This window comes from Bufo bufo, chromosome 5, assembly GCF_905171765.1.
Source record: "Bufo bufo chromosome 5, aBufBuf1.1, whole genome shotgun sequence".
Classification (NCBI taxonomy): Eukaryota; Metazoa; Chordata; class Amphibia; order Anura; family Bufonidae; genus Bufo; species Bufo bufo.
The window spans coordinates 193,060,066-193,074,860 of NC_053393.1; the positions used below are offsets into that span (position 1 = coordinate 193,060,066).

At 41.8% G+C, this 14,795-nt stretch overlaps 1 protein-coding gene across 2 annotated transcripts in view; it reads right to left on the reverse strand.

Moving 5' to 3' along the window:
• Positions 1-14,795, reverse strand: part of FBXO15 (F-box protein 15) — a 176,376-nt gene that overhangs the window by 27,061 nt on the left and 134,520 nt on the right. The gene's annotated exons all lie outside the window — the stretch shown is intronic.

Here is a 14,795-nt window from a genome sequence, read left to right on the forward strand (position 1 = left end):
TGCGTCCGTGGGTCCGCCCCTCAGTGTCACGTCGCTCCATCCTCTATTGCTGACGTCATCGGGTCGCGACAAGTGCTCCCAACTACATCATCCTGTCGCCGACGCGCAACTATCTGACCTCACAGAGGGCGTACCAATGTTGCCACGGCAACCCACAGCGCCACCGGAGGCATGCAAGTATCTACAGAAGCCCAACAAATATAGACTGCGATCCACCACCTATACAGGTGCAGCCCCAAGTCATCAGAATCCACACTATATAGATTGTAGGATAGTGACCCCAGACTGCCCAAGCAATTGATCCACATGTTCGAGCAATATCAGACTCACGAGTGCGATCAGGGCACCCACTGTATATATTCCAATATCCAGAGGCATTATCTATGTCCTAATGTCACTATATACACTCCTTACCATCTAGCTTGACCAATCACTTAATTCTGTTCCGCCAAAAAATACATGCGGGCAGCATCATCTGCTCCGCAAGACAGAATTACTATATACCCTCCCTCAGATAATCATGGATGGGGAAAAGGGCCACTGTATGTAAAAACAATGACAGAATTGTACACCCACAAAGAAAGGACACTACACGTGTAGATCTAGAGACTTCATTTATATGATACAGTGCCCATGCAGTCTGATATATGTTGGTGAGACAACGATGGAACTAAGAGAGTGGATCAATAAACATAAGAGCACAATAAGGAAGGGTATGATTGATAAACCTGTAGCAAAGCACTTTATTGAATGTGGGCATTCCATAAATCAATTACGCTTTCGGGCAAAAGATGGTGTAGGTTATCTTAGAAGGGGAGGGGATAAGAATAAGATTCTGAGGAAAAAAGAACTCAAATGGATACACAATTTGAAGTCACTCCAACCTTATGGATTAAACATTGAGCTCAATGTTTCCACAATTGATTAAGTCTGTGTTGTGTAGTTTCTTTGTGGGTGTACAATTCTGTCATTGTTTTTACATACAGTGGACTTTTTGCCCATCCATGATTATCTGAGGAAGGGTATATGGTAATTTTGTCTTGCGACTATGGCGGAGCAGATGATGATGCCCGCATGTATTTTTTGGCGGGACAGAATTAAGTGATTGGTCAAGCTAGATGGTGAGGAGTGTATATTGTGACATTAGGACATAGATAATGCCTCTGGATATGGGAACATATACAGTGGGTGCCATTATCGCACTCGTGAGTCTGATATTGCTGGAACATGTGGATCAATTGCTTGGGCAGTCTGGGGTCACTATCCTACAATCTACAGGGTGGGCCATTTATATGGATACACCTTAATAAAATGGGAATGGTTGGTGATATACTAATGTGCCACAAACAGGAAGTTAATATGTGAGGGGGGGGGGGACTTTTCAAGATGGGTGGTGACCATGGTGGCCATTTTGAAGTCGGCCATTTTGAATCCAACTTTTGTTTTTTCAATAGGAAGAGGGTCATGTGACACATCAAACTTATTGGGAATTTCACAAGAAAAACAATGGTGTGCTTGGTTTTAACGTAACTTTATTCTTTCATGAGTTAGTTACAAGTTTCTGACCACTTATAAAATGTGTTCAATGTGCTGCCCATTGTGTTGGATTGTCAATGCAACCCTCTTCTCCCACTCTTCACACACTGATAGCAACACCACAGGAGAAATGCTAGTGCAGGCTTCCAGTATCCATAGTTTCAGGTGCTGCATCTGAAGGCAATTGTCTATGCTGTGAAGATACGAGATGTGCAGCACCTGAAACTACGGATACTGGAAGCCTGTGCTAGCATTTCTCCTGCGGAGTTGCTATCAGTGTGTGAAGAGTGGGAGAAAAGGGTTGCATTGACAATTCAACACAATGGGCAGCACATTGAACACATTTTATAAGTGGTCAGAAACTTGTAAATAACTCATGAAAGAATAAAGTTACGTTAAAACCAAGCACACCATTGTTTTTCTTGTGAAATTCCCAATAACTTTGATGTGTCACATGACCTTCTTCCTATTGAAAAAACAAAAGTTGGATTCAAAATGGCTGACTTCAAAATGGCCGCCATGGTCACAACCCATCTTAAAAAGTTTCCCCCCTCACATATACTAATGTGCCACAAACAGGAAGTTAATATCACCAACCATTCCCATTTTATTAAGGTGTATCCATATAAATGGCCCACCCTGAATATTATATAGTGTGGATTGTGATGACTTGGGGCTGCCCCTGTATAGGTGGTGGATCGCAGTCTATATTTGTGGGGCTTCTGTAGATACTTGGATGCCTCCGGTGGCGCTGTGGGTTGCCGTGGCAACATTGGGACGCCCTCTGTGAGGTCAGATAGTTGCGCGTCGGCGACAGGATGATGTAGTTGGGAGCACTTGTCGCGACCCGATGACGTCAGCAATAGAGCATGGAGCGACGTGACACTGAGGGGCGGACCCACGGACGCATTACAGGGAACACAGATGATGACGTGATTGACAGGTGTGTATACATGCGCACAGAGCAGTGAGGAACGCCGAACATGGCAATTGATTTTTTGCTCTACATTTGGTGCACAGCAATAGCAGACGTCATGTGATGATGGGGTTGACCTATAGTGTGATTGGTGGACACTCAGGTGAGACATATAGGTAAATTAGGCTAAAGAGGGGTTGAGTAAGTATGCATTCCCATTGGTCAGTTTATACCATTGCCTGTAATTGGATAATCTGGATGGGGGTGGCGCACTTGTTTTTACCATAAATATATGGATGTAACACAATGTGAATAGGCTTGACAGAGGCCAAAACGTTGCTATGTGTATTGTTGCTTTGAAGTCCAAATAAAAGTCGATGATGTGAGATGCTGCTGATGCCGTCTGCATTTATCCATATATTCTGGCCGTTGGATCCAGGGCCATTGGTGAGGCTGGTGCATCTACTAGGATACATCAACAAGGACCGAGTGGTGCTGCTTCTACATTTTGTTTATTGCTATCCTGAGAATAGGTCAGTATTATCAATTCCTTGATAACCCCTTTAAAATTTAAATTGAAAAAAATTAATAAAAAGTTGGAAAAAATATAAAAAAGTAAAAAAATATTAAAATTCAAATCACCCTCTTTTCCCAATTTTATATATAAAAATAAACAATAAAAAAACAATAATGGATATTGCCATGTTCGAAAATGTACAAACTATTAAAATGGCCAATTAGCTGTATTTTGGTCACCTTGCCCCCCCCACTCCCTCCAAAATTAAATTTTAATAAAAAGACATGTATACCAAAAAGGTACCAATCAAAACTACAGCTTGCCCTGCAAAAACAAGTAATATAAAAAAGTTATAGGCATCAAATAATGCAAAGAAAAAAAGTGCTCTTTCAAAGTTTTTTGTTTTTAAAAAGGTAGTTAATAAAAACTTGGTATCTCTGTAATAGTACTGACCCGCAGAATAAAGTCATCATGTTATTCTTACACTTAAAGCAACAGTGTGTTAGGAAGTGAGAGGGTGTGCATAGCACAAGGATTCCTTCTTTAGTGTTATTTTAAATCCATGTTTCATGCACCACCCCATTAGTCTCTGCATTATCAGTTTTGCCCAGAGGGTACCATAATGGATACAACTATGGTACCTCTTAGAAACCAGTGTAAGAACTGTCATCTGAAGAGATATTACCAGAAGGTAGATAAGGTGGCCTTTGCAAACCTTTATCACATTTACCATGTTTTATTATTTTAAAAGTTCACCAGTAAGATGTGAGTTGTTTTAGGCCCCTTTCAGACGAGCAAGCTCGTTGCTAGGAGGTCAGGACGGGAGCTACCGCATACTCATGCTGCAAGTCCAATGCGTGGAACTTTCTTGTCTGAAAGGGGCCTTAAAGAGATTGTCCAGGATATTAGTTCATCGATCAGCAGGAATCAACACCCTGTATACCCACTAATCATCAGCTCTGGCACCGGAACCACATACCTCTGTCCTTCGTGCAGTGGACAGAGATGGTAACTGCAACGTTGCACCCATCGAAATGAATGAGTGCAGAGCTTCAGTTACCAGTTCCATCCACTACACAATGGACAGAGCTGTGTAGTTTTGGCACCGAAGCTACAATAAAACAGCTTTTCAAGGTGGATGCAGGGTGTCGGACCCCACGGATGTGATGGTCTACCCTGGGAATAGGCCATCCATGTCAAAATCTTGGACAATCTCATTAAAATATCAAGATGCCAAGATGAAGAAATATAACATATGCATGCAGCAAAGTTTTTAATGACAAATACTAGATTGTGAACCAAAGGGGAAAAAACAAGTTATTTGCAATACTCCTGCCTAAATTTACATTCCAAATATTCTTCATAGTTAAGCGCTTGAAATGTGTACATCTCAAGGATGAGAGAGCTGGAGGATTTGTAGGGCAGCTGTCAAGGTTAACCAAAAAGCAGACACCAGCAATCTATGAAAAAGAAATACAATCTTTTGCTTGATATTCAGTCCAAGCTTTGTTGGCAGTAAGCCGCTGCAGTAAAGTCACATATTAAAAATTATGAAATGACAGCGTACAAAAGTATTTTTCTTGACAGTCTAAATGGAGAAAACACATTAATGCTCAATTTCATCCCATTTATGAAACCAATTACGAGGGAATTTAATTTGAAGATTTTGATTTGTAGAGTATGTCAACTAAGGCTGGGCCATACGGCCTAAAAATAAAAGCTCAACCTTTTTTAAGCTTCTAGACAATTCTCGATTTCAATCTAGGTTTTCATTTGTCTTTTCTTTTTTGAACAATAAGTAGCGCAAGATAACCAGCCATAAAAGTTTTTCAAAGTTGGTCATATGGTGCCTCTCAGATCAGAATGCATACATATGTATGCAAAAGTATACACACATTTATCTAGTTTGTTGTATTATTAAGGACTTACTGTACATATAATCCCCTTAAGTGGGTTTTCCGGGACTAATATATTGATGACACATCTAGTCATCTAGTGTCAACCTTTAAATACTATTTTGTTTTTAGTACAAATTTCTATGCAAATTATATCTTTATAGGGGGCACCACTTTTCTGATACAGAACGAATCCACATCTTTACAAAACCCTGTCCGCTGACTTGTGCACTTTACTTAGGCACTCCTTTTAGGGTGATCAATAACAAATCTGAATAAATCTTAATATTAATGTTACAATGGCAGGCCACTTTTCGCCATTGTTCCGAGCACTCAGGAGCCGGCTTCTTGTGGGTCTGAATTTGGGCCTTTGTGTTCAATGGCAGTTCATGTTGCGACTGTTCTTTGTCTTCTGGCTTCGGCTTCTTGTGGGTGTGAACTAGGGCCATCGTGCTTCTACCTCCCTTCAGTTCAGTACTGATAGGATTAGCCTTACCTGGCTCTGTGTGTGTGCATCTGTTTAAGGATACTTTCACAGTAGCATTGTTCGAATCCGGCAAGCAGTTCCGGCAATGGAACTGCCTGCCGTCTCCGGCAAACCGTATGCAAACGGAAATACCGGATCAGTCTCATCCGGAATAACGGATCCAGTATTAAATTTTTTTTCAAAGATCAAAAGCAAAAATAGCTCCTCCTATGCCCCGATGCATGCGCAGACCAGAAAACCAGGTCCGGAAACACGGCAATTTCCAGAACACTTGGTACCGGATCCGGCATTGATACATCTCTATGGAAATTAATGCCGGATCTGGCAAGCGCAGTAGTGTTCCGTACAAGGGACGGAACAGAAGACATCCTGATGTATACTGAACGGATTGCTTTCCATTCAGAATGCATTAGGACAAAACTGATGCGTTTTTTTTCGGTATTGAGACCCTTTATTGGATTTCAATACCGGAAAAGAATAACGCTAGTGTGAAAGTACCCTAACTAATGTGTTCATTTTCCTTGCTACATGTTTTCTGATTTGTGTGTCCTGCCGCTGGTTGTGCAACAAATATTGTTTGGGTTTGTTCAGATTCTGTCTACGTGTTCTATGCTGGAGCTTATATCTGTCTGCCTGGTCCCTCCAGTCTGTGTTTGGATCTGTTCAGGTTCTGTCTGTGTCTGAATTCTGATCTAGTTCGGTCTGCCATTACCCTGTGTCTATTCCATGGATTAGTATGTACTCTTGTCTGGTTCAGTCCGTGTTTGTCTTGGATTTGTGTACTCTGCCAGCCTATTCTCTGTCTGGTTCTGTCTATGGGCTTTGCCTGTGCGTCTCTAATGGGATCCAAAGGGGGTCCAACCGCTTTCTGGCATAAATGGCAGCTTTCGGCAGAAAAAAAAAAATACTACATGCAGCGGTATTTGTCTGGCTGACAGCCGGCATTTATGCCGTAAAGCGCCCGGGTCCCATTACAGTCAATGGGGATACGGTGGTGCAAGGCCAGTATATGGCTACAGTAAACTCTGGTAGTCTGTTCCTCTGCCGGAACAGACTACTGGAGTTTGTGCATATGTGAACCTAGCCTTACCAACTTTTTATAAATTATATATTGATGAGTTATATTTTCATGAATTAGTAATTTTTTAGCCAGGGCCCTCAAAAAGAGATACAACCTCTAAAAACATACACATTTGTATCTTGTGTGAGACAGCGACAGGTCTCACACAGGGTAGAGGCAAGGAAGGGGTGGATAGTGCGGTCCAACCCCTATTCCAAGACAGGTGAGACAACCTGGAAGTAATCAGGCTGGCATAAAGCACTCTGAGGGTGTCAGCAAGGGGGGAGTGTGTTACCTGTGGACAAGAGGCCTGGAGGCTCTGTCTGTGTGGTCTCAGCTGGGCAAGGCTGAGGGACCACAAGGCTGGGAGATAGCCTGGAGTTGGGTGACAAAGCGACACCTGGGAGGGTCACAGGGCCATAGTCAGGCGGACTATTGAGCCCCAGTCCCCCACAAGAGACACTGGATTGGAGACAGTGGGCGTACTGTGCCCTGTACAGCCAGGAGGCTGTGGGACATTGGCTGAAAAAGCCGCATGTGATCACAGGGTGTGAACGGTGACTTAGGTGAGTCAGGAATTTTGTGTTTAGTTAGAGCCTGGACGGGCGAGTGTTTATTGTTTTGTTTATGCTAGTGTGGCACAATAAATGCACTGTTTGGACCTGAAACCTGGTGTCCTGAAGCCGAATCTGTGAGAATGACCCCCGGAGAAGAGCTAACCCCTCATACTTTGTTTATGTCTATTCCAAATAAAAACACTCCACAAGTCATCTTGGGTAACACAATGTCACACAAGCAATGGCTGCAATACTAATTTGTTTTCAACTCGTGAAAAACTGACAGTATAAGCCAGGAATTCAGGCTCTAAAGTCTCATAGCCTTATCTAAGTGGTTTATACTCAACTATGCTTCTCCATAAGGATGAATCAATGAAATAAGATTAATTCTTGTTGGACTGTTTTGGAAATAAACATATTACATTGCACTTTGTGGAATTAAATGGAAAACCTTACATATTCTCCCTTCCTTATCTTACAGCACTTATATTAAGTATGGCTGTATTTTTATCCTGTAAGTTAATTTTCAGCAGAAATCTCCAGGTTTCTTAGTATGGACCAACTGCACAAACATCCATTTACCTCTGTGTTAAATTCTCTATTCTCATCATTAATTCACATTGCTAAAAGAAAAAAGTCAACCACAATGCAAAGATAAAAGATTTTTAAGGGATTGTCTGGTTCAGAAAATCCAAAATTAAATACTCAATTGAGAATTTTTGAGTTAAAAGTGAGTATCACTATTGACAAGAATGAAGAGTGGCTGCCAAGGGCATCTCTTGCATTAGAGCAGCGGTCCCCAACCGCCGGGCCGTGGCCCAGGACCGGGCCCTGGATGATTGTTTGCCGGGCAGCGGCGATCAGGGCCATCTTTAACGCGGTACTAATGAAGCGCTTCCATTATGGAAGCGCTTCATTAGTACAGGAGGACCAGGAAGTGGTGAAGGATCTGTACTCACCGCTTCCTGGTCCTCGGCTCGGTTGACCTCACACTGTGCGCCGCGATACACAGCCGACAGCAGAATGAAGAGGATTGCGATGGTGACCAGGAGCAGGAGAGGTAAGTGTTTTTTTTTTATTTTATTTGCACTGGGGGCTGACATGGGGGGCTGATGGCTGACATGGGGGGCTGATGGCTGACATGGGGGGCTGATGGCTGACATAAGGGGCAGATGGCTGACATAAGGGGCAGATGGCTGACATGGGGGCTGATAGATGGCTAAAGGTTGGGGGGTTGATCTAAGGCATTGGGGGTCTGATCTGAGGTCTGATTAACATTGGGGGTCTGATTGCTGGTCTGACCTGAGGTGTAATGAAAAATATTTTTTTCTTATTGTTCTACTCTAAAACCTAGGTGCATCTAATATAGGGGAGAAAATACGGTACAGTGCAGCAGAGAACAGTGCAGCAGAGACCCTAGTCAGTTTATATAGTCGTTATATATTTTAATATGCACCTTGTGTTTTGTTATGCGTGGGAATCAGTCAGCGCCGACTAGCACCACCTAAGCACCGCCCACAACTAAGCCCCGCCCCGGAACATCCGCCCCCTTCCCCCTCCACCCGGTCTCTTTCCTCCCCCACCCGGTCCCTGGGAAAATTGTCTTGCATGAAACTGGTCCTTGGTGCAAAAAAGGTTGGGGACCACTGCATTAGAGGCTTCTAAGTCTATTTTGTTGAAGGCGGGGGTGCACTGAATAAATTGTTGACTCATGTACAGTACAGACCAAAAGTTTGGACACACCTTCTCATTCAAAGAGTTTTCTTTATTTTCATGACTATGAAGGCATCAAAACTATGAATTAACACATGTGGAATTATATACATAACAAACAAGTGTGAAACTTGTGTCAGATCAGATATTGGGAGCCTATCTTGAGGTCACCAATAACACAATCCTAGAATACCATTTTAAAGGCCATACACATTAGATAAGTGTTGCCGTAACCCACAAACCATCTACTGTGTTTCCTGGCCTACCAACTCACCCACACCAGCAGATCTGAGTGCACATGTGTATGGAGAAGATGGTAGAGAGCCATCAGCCAAATAAGCTTTCAACTGACAGCTCCATAATGTGTATGGCCAGTCTTATTCACAATCATTGGTATTATTGCTGTTATTTGTGGTACTATTAACCACTAGGCGTCTCTTTATCTTCTCCTTATTGCACTACAAACTAAACATGTACCACTTTGAAGAGACAGGTCCTCTATAATTCCAACAACTAAGAACAACTGCAAAGACAGAGAAATTCAATGACACAGAGACAAAGTGATAGTCCTATCTGTACCGAACATTTAAAAACCAAAATATGGCAGTAAACACAAAAAAATAAAACACACAAAAAAACTTTTAATATGCAAGATTGCTCTAAGGTGATCATAAAGATCTCATGCACTAAAAGCAGTTTCCTTATGCTAGAATGGAATTTTCTCAGGAGGAAATGTAATATGGTTGTGCTAGACGATAGCTGTGATTATGAAATCTGATCAGATGCTGCTGACTCCACACTGGTATATAATCAGGTGGAATGTAGTCAGTAGTAGTTAGGCCAGTGGTGGCGAACCTATGGCATGGATGCCAGAGGCGGCACTCAGAGCCCTCTCTGTGGGCACACACACCCTGCAAAAAGTCTATGGTGTACCAATGTGTCTTAGACTTTTCCTGACATTAATCAGTACAGGCAGGCTATTATAGCTAACTGATAAAAGTACATGGAAGATATACTATATGGGACTGTAGTATTCAGGTTAAATTGCTGTGTTCGCACTTTGCAATAAATAAGTGAGTTTTGGGTTGCAGTTTGGGCAATTGGTCTAAAAGGTTTGCCATTACTGATTTAGGCTATGTGCCCAATCCTGACCATCTGCAGAATATATCAGTATTATATAATGTATTAAAAACAGTGGCAACATAAAAACCATGTAAAGAAATCTGTATGTCGTCTGCAGGAGCTTTTTTTTTTTAGCTTTCAGAGAGGATACTGTATATACCTCCAATTTTCTATGTACATTGTACAGTAGGGATAATGCAGTTCTTATTGCAATGCTCGAGTAAAATACAAATAGGCTGTCAATGAAGAGGTCAGTTCCATTCAACACATCAGCAGCTTTGTAGTTCAATAGACTCTGTACGTTCAACAGATTTTGCAAAAATCAATAGCACTGGTGAATACAAGAAACTTTGTAATGCATCTTATTAGAGAAAAATGCCTCTGTCTCCACTCACAAACCACTTATACCTTCACACTGATCATTTACTGTTCACAGTATTAATTAAAATATTTTAACCTCCTTTTTACATTTAAAATTTTGCAACATTCACTTTGTGGCATAAATGACACAATAACTTTACACTCTGGATCAGTACAGTAACAGTACAAAAGAAAATGTGTTTTTCTTTCTAGGGGGCTGTGTGAAGGCTTGATTTTTTTGTAGGACGACTTGTAGTTTTTATTGGTATTACTTTGGAATACTTAAGACTTTGTGACTGTTTCCTTTTTTTGGTGACAAATAAGCCAAGAACAGCAATTCTGGCGATGTATTTTCAGCATTTACCATACAGGATAAATTACCAGATCATTGTATCATTCGGGTTATTACGAATATAAATAGTGAGGATTTATGCCCAGTTTTCATTGTATTTTTTAAGCAGCTTTCATGTGGATTTTATGCATACAAATATAAAACATGTGCAGGTACCCTTAGAGGTGGAGCCTGGAGCCTGAAAAGGGGAAATACTGCTGAAAAATGCAGTCATATGATGGCTGGACATAGGGGGAGATTTATCAAGTATCAAGACCAGCGTTTTCCACAGCGGTCTTCATATCACCTGCACAGTCGGAGAATACACCTAATATATTAGGGGCATCCTCCAGCAGTGAGCATGCCTAAACATAAAGCTATGGCCGCTCGGAGTAGCAACATATTTCTGTCTTCATTTACACTAGATAAATATACTGGGCCTGCTGGCACTGCCCCCTCACCACAACCCCTTTTCAGAAAGCGACAATGTATATTTTGTCGCAATGGTGTTTTTCACCAGATATCTAGCAAATGGAGATAATAAATCTCCCACATAGTGTTATTCCTCATATAAAGACACAGAGCAGCTTATTAGAACAAACAGCTGAGATGACATATAAGCCAGTGCAATATCATCAGAATTAGACGCAGCAGCAGCCGCCCTCTAGTGGACAGCCAGAAATTTCACCGCTTTAAAAAGGAAAAGGAACAAAAACCTTTGGCCTACTGGCCTTTTAGACTGCTTTCCAGCTCCATACTGTGGAGCAACAGGACTCCATATGTCACTGTCAAATTTCCTGAGTCAAGCCTCCTTCTGCCACGCGAATGAGGCCTTAAGGGGTTATGGCCAAGTTTTGACGTTATCTTCCTATCTAAGGGACACGTAACAGATCAATGTCAGTCCAACTTTTGGCACCTCTGATCTGATGGAGTGCTCCCTGTCGCACCATTCATTATCTTATGGGACCACCACATGCCGAGTATAGCATTCGGCTACTTATGGCATCCCCAAAGAAAATGACTGGTGCAGCAGGGCACATATTCCAGCTACCACTCTAAAAGACCTCCACTTGCAGGATCGGTGGGGGTCCCAGTGGCTGCTCCCCAAACGATCAATTATCCCCTATATTGAGGATAAGGGATAACATCAAAACTTGGCACAACCACTTTAAAGAAAATTGAAAGACAGAAGACTCCTACTCTGTATCCTCATTATTAAAATATAAAAACTTGTACCTTTCGTGAACACTTCTGTATCCCAGCTCAGTGTTTACATCAAGCATGGTAACAAGTCACCTACCTACGGTCAGTAATTATTCATAGAAAAAATGGAGAGAGTGATGATCACGTGCAGCCGGCTGTACCCTCTTCCTCTCCCACCATTTAGGCATTTTTGGACTATCCTACGTTTATAACACATATTTCCCTAAAAGGAATACCTTTATAAAAGGGGTTGTCTGAGTTGAATAAAAACTTGAGCAATCCCTGTCAGTGTGGTAAAATAACCAAAGAATCAATACTCACCCCTTTGATCCGCTGCTTCTTCCAGCACTGATTTCCAGTTCTCAGACAACCTTTTTGTGGGTCAACATTTTTAGTTGCGCGAATTGATTACATTCTAGATGTTCTCAGCAGCACATACAAAACTGACAGAACTCTTTCCCTTGTAGATTGCAAGCCCTTGGTCACAGGGTCCTCGCCCTTCTGGACCAGTCTGTCAATCATTTTATGCTTACTGTACTTCTTTTTCTTGTAAATTCGAATGGTCTTTAAAATCATATAATGGTCTTTAAAAATGAAAAATAATAACATATCTATATAGTCGTGATAGTCTAAACAATAAGATCACACCTTATATAAGTAATAACATTATTTATGAGGTTCCTCTGCTATTCTGTTATTCTCATTCAATACAAGTCTATATATATATATATATTAAAGAGAGAAAGAGATAGTGTTTCTTGCTTTATATTCACATCAAATTCCACCATGCCGCATTTGTAGCAGTGATTAAGGAGCAGTCCTCCTTTGCAGATCAAATACTTAGCAACACAATGGGGAAGCCTGTCTAAGGTGATTGCGGCAGAGACGGTGATGCTGAAGTAAGACCTTTGAAAATGTAATTATGCAGTTGCATAGCAATCTCCGCTAGGCATGACTACAGCCCATAGTACAGCTTACCTTTTCTTCAATACTAGTGGCAATGTTGCATAAAATGTTTAAAAGCCATTTCTATCATTGCATTTCGATATTCGAATTTATTTTAGATTATGACATAATGCAGATTCATTTCCAGTGTAAGGTGTAATTGAGAGCCACATAAATAGCAAGTCTCTTGCATATACCTATTAGCAATAGATGTAATCCCAAGATGAAGATGGCAGAGAAGGGATGAGGACTAGGCATCACTGTTTGTGGGGGTTCCTGCCGTGGGACCTCGCTGACTTTTCTAAAGATATACAGTGGATATTCCTTTAAAGGAATTTGATGGAAAACCAGTTTGTTACACCAGTATAAGTTTCTTGTTGCTTGCTGGACTGGGCGCAGCAAGTGAACAGGGCTTAGTCGCGCCCGGCCAGTGATACTAGTCATGACGTCGCTGGGCCCACTAGTGGAGCGCCGCTGCCTTCTCAAACAGCTGATCGGCTGTATCCAAAGAAAAACTGCAGAACCCCTTTAACCTAGTTCAGTTTGATGCGCAGATTGGCTTCGTTCACATCTGTGTTAAATATTTCCATTGTTCTGCTCAATTATAGAAGCAGATTACAGAGGTACTGATCCAATGCAGATGTGAACGTACTACGCCAATTGGATAGAGGAAGTACTGCAGCTTCCTGCCAGCAAAACATGAACATCTTAGAAAGATGTGTTGCCATAAACATATTATTTATTGGTGGCATTTAACCCTCTCTGTTTTATAGAGGACTTCAGAGTGCACATTTTGCTTCCAAAAGCTCTAAATGGCTTTCACCTATGGAGTTAACACTAGCACCATCTGTTGGCAAACCATGTTATAGCATGCTGTCAAAATCCTGTTTGCCATCCTGGATATTCAGAATAAGCTGAAATTTCAGAAATGGGTAATTAATTGTTTTTACAGCGTGCAGCGAATCCTGAGCAAGATGTGCGTGAGAAATATAAAGAAAAATCAGAAGGTCTTCTGCCACATGAATGCACTTAAAAATACCACCAAATTAATACATTCTGTGGTCTCCGCATATTTGCCTTAGATTTCCTCCTGAAATCTGTGGTGGAGATCCACAGCATAAGTTGACATAAATGGAAATCAATTTGCATGTAGATTCCAGGCAGATGAATCCTGCGAGTGGATGAGATTTCTTTAAATTTCATCCACTTTGCTGCTACTCTAAATGATATGAACTTTGCACTCGCAATTCTGCAATATCCATTAAATGGATTAAAGGGGTTGTCCGGGATCAGAGCTGAACCTGGACATATCCCCATTTTCACCCAGGCAGGCCCCCTGATATTAGCATGCTACGAAGCTCTCCCTTCCACCTAGCAGTGCTGCCACTGACGTCACCGGCTCTGATGGTCTGTGGTCTAAAGGGCGGGCTTTAGCGCTGCCCTAGCCGTTTTACAGGCTAATGCAGCGCTAAAGCCCGCCCATTAGTGACATCACCGGGCTCACTGCACCTAGCTTTCCACATGGAGGACCAAGTATTTCACCGGATCTCCAAAAAATCCTTTGCCAGTGTGATTCAGCTCCGATGCTCATATCAGGGGGGCTGTCTGGGTGAGAATAGGGATATGTCCAGGTTCAGCTCTGAACCCAGACAAGCCCTATAAAGGGTTATCCAATTTTTTTTTCTTACTTCATGTTCCCCCCTTGATTAGATGAACAACTTTTTGTCGGTTCCTATTAAAAGTTGCTTACCGGGCCACTGTGGCGACAGGTTCATTTTAACGCATGCACTGTGGGTTGTAACCAGGCTAGGATCATGTGCACAATGTACTGCATGTGAACACGAAAGTACCAGGAGCATATAATGGGACCCGGAGCGCAGCGCTGACCTGATAAACAACTTTTAATACGTAACAATGAAACAATTTTACTGTAATCAAGAGGGAGAACAGGAAATAAATTTTTTTTTTAAAATGGATAACCCCCTTTAAAGCAAACTGAACCCATTTAAAAGAGATGTAAAATTTGTATGAATAATTGCAGATATGTCGCAATGTCTTTCTTGTGTGACACACACAAAATCTTACCCCCATCGCGCCATAAAAGGCCCTTGGGTCCCCAACTCACGTTTGCATAAACATCAATACTTGTCCCC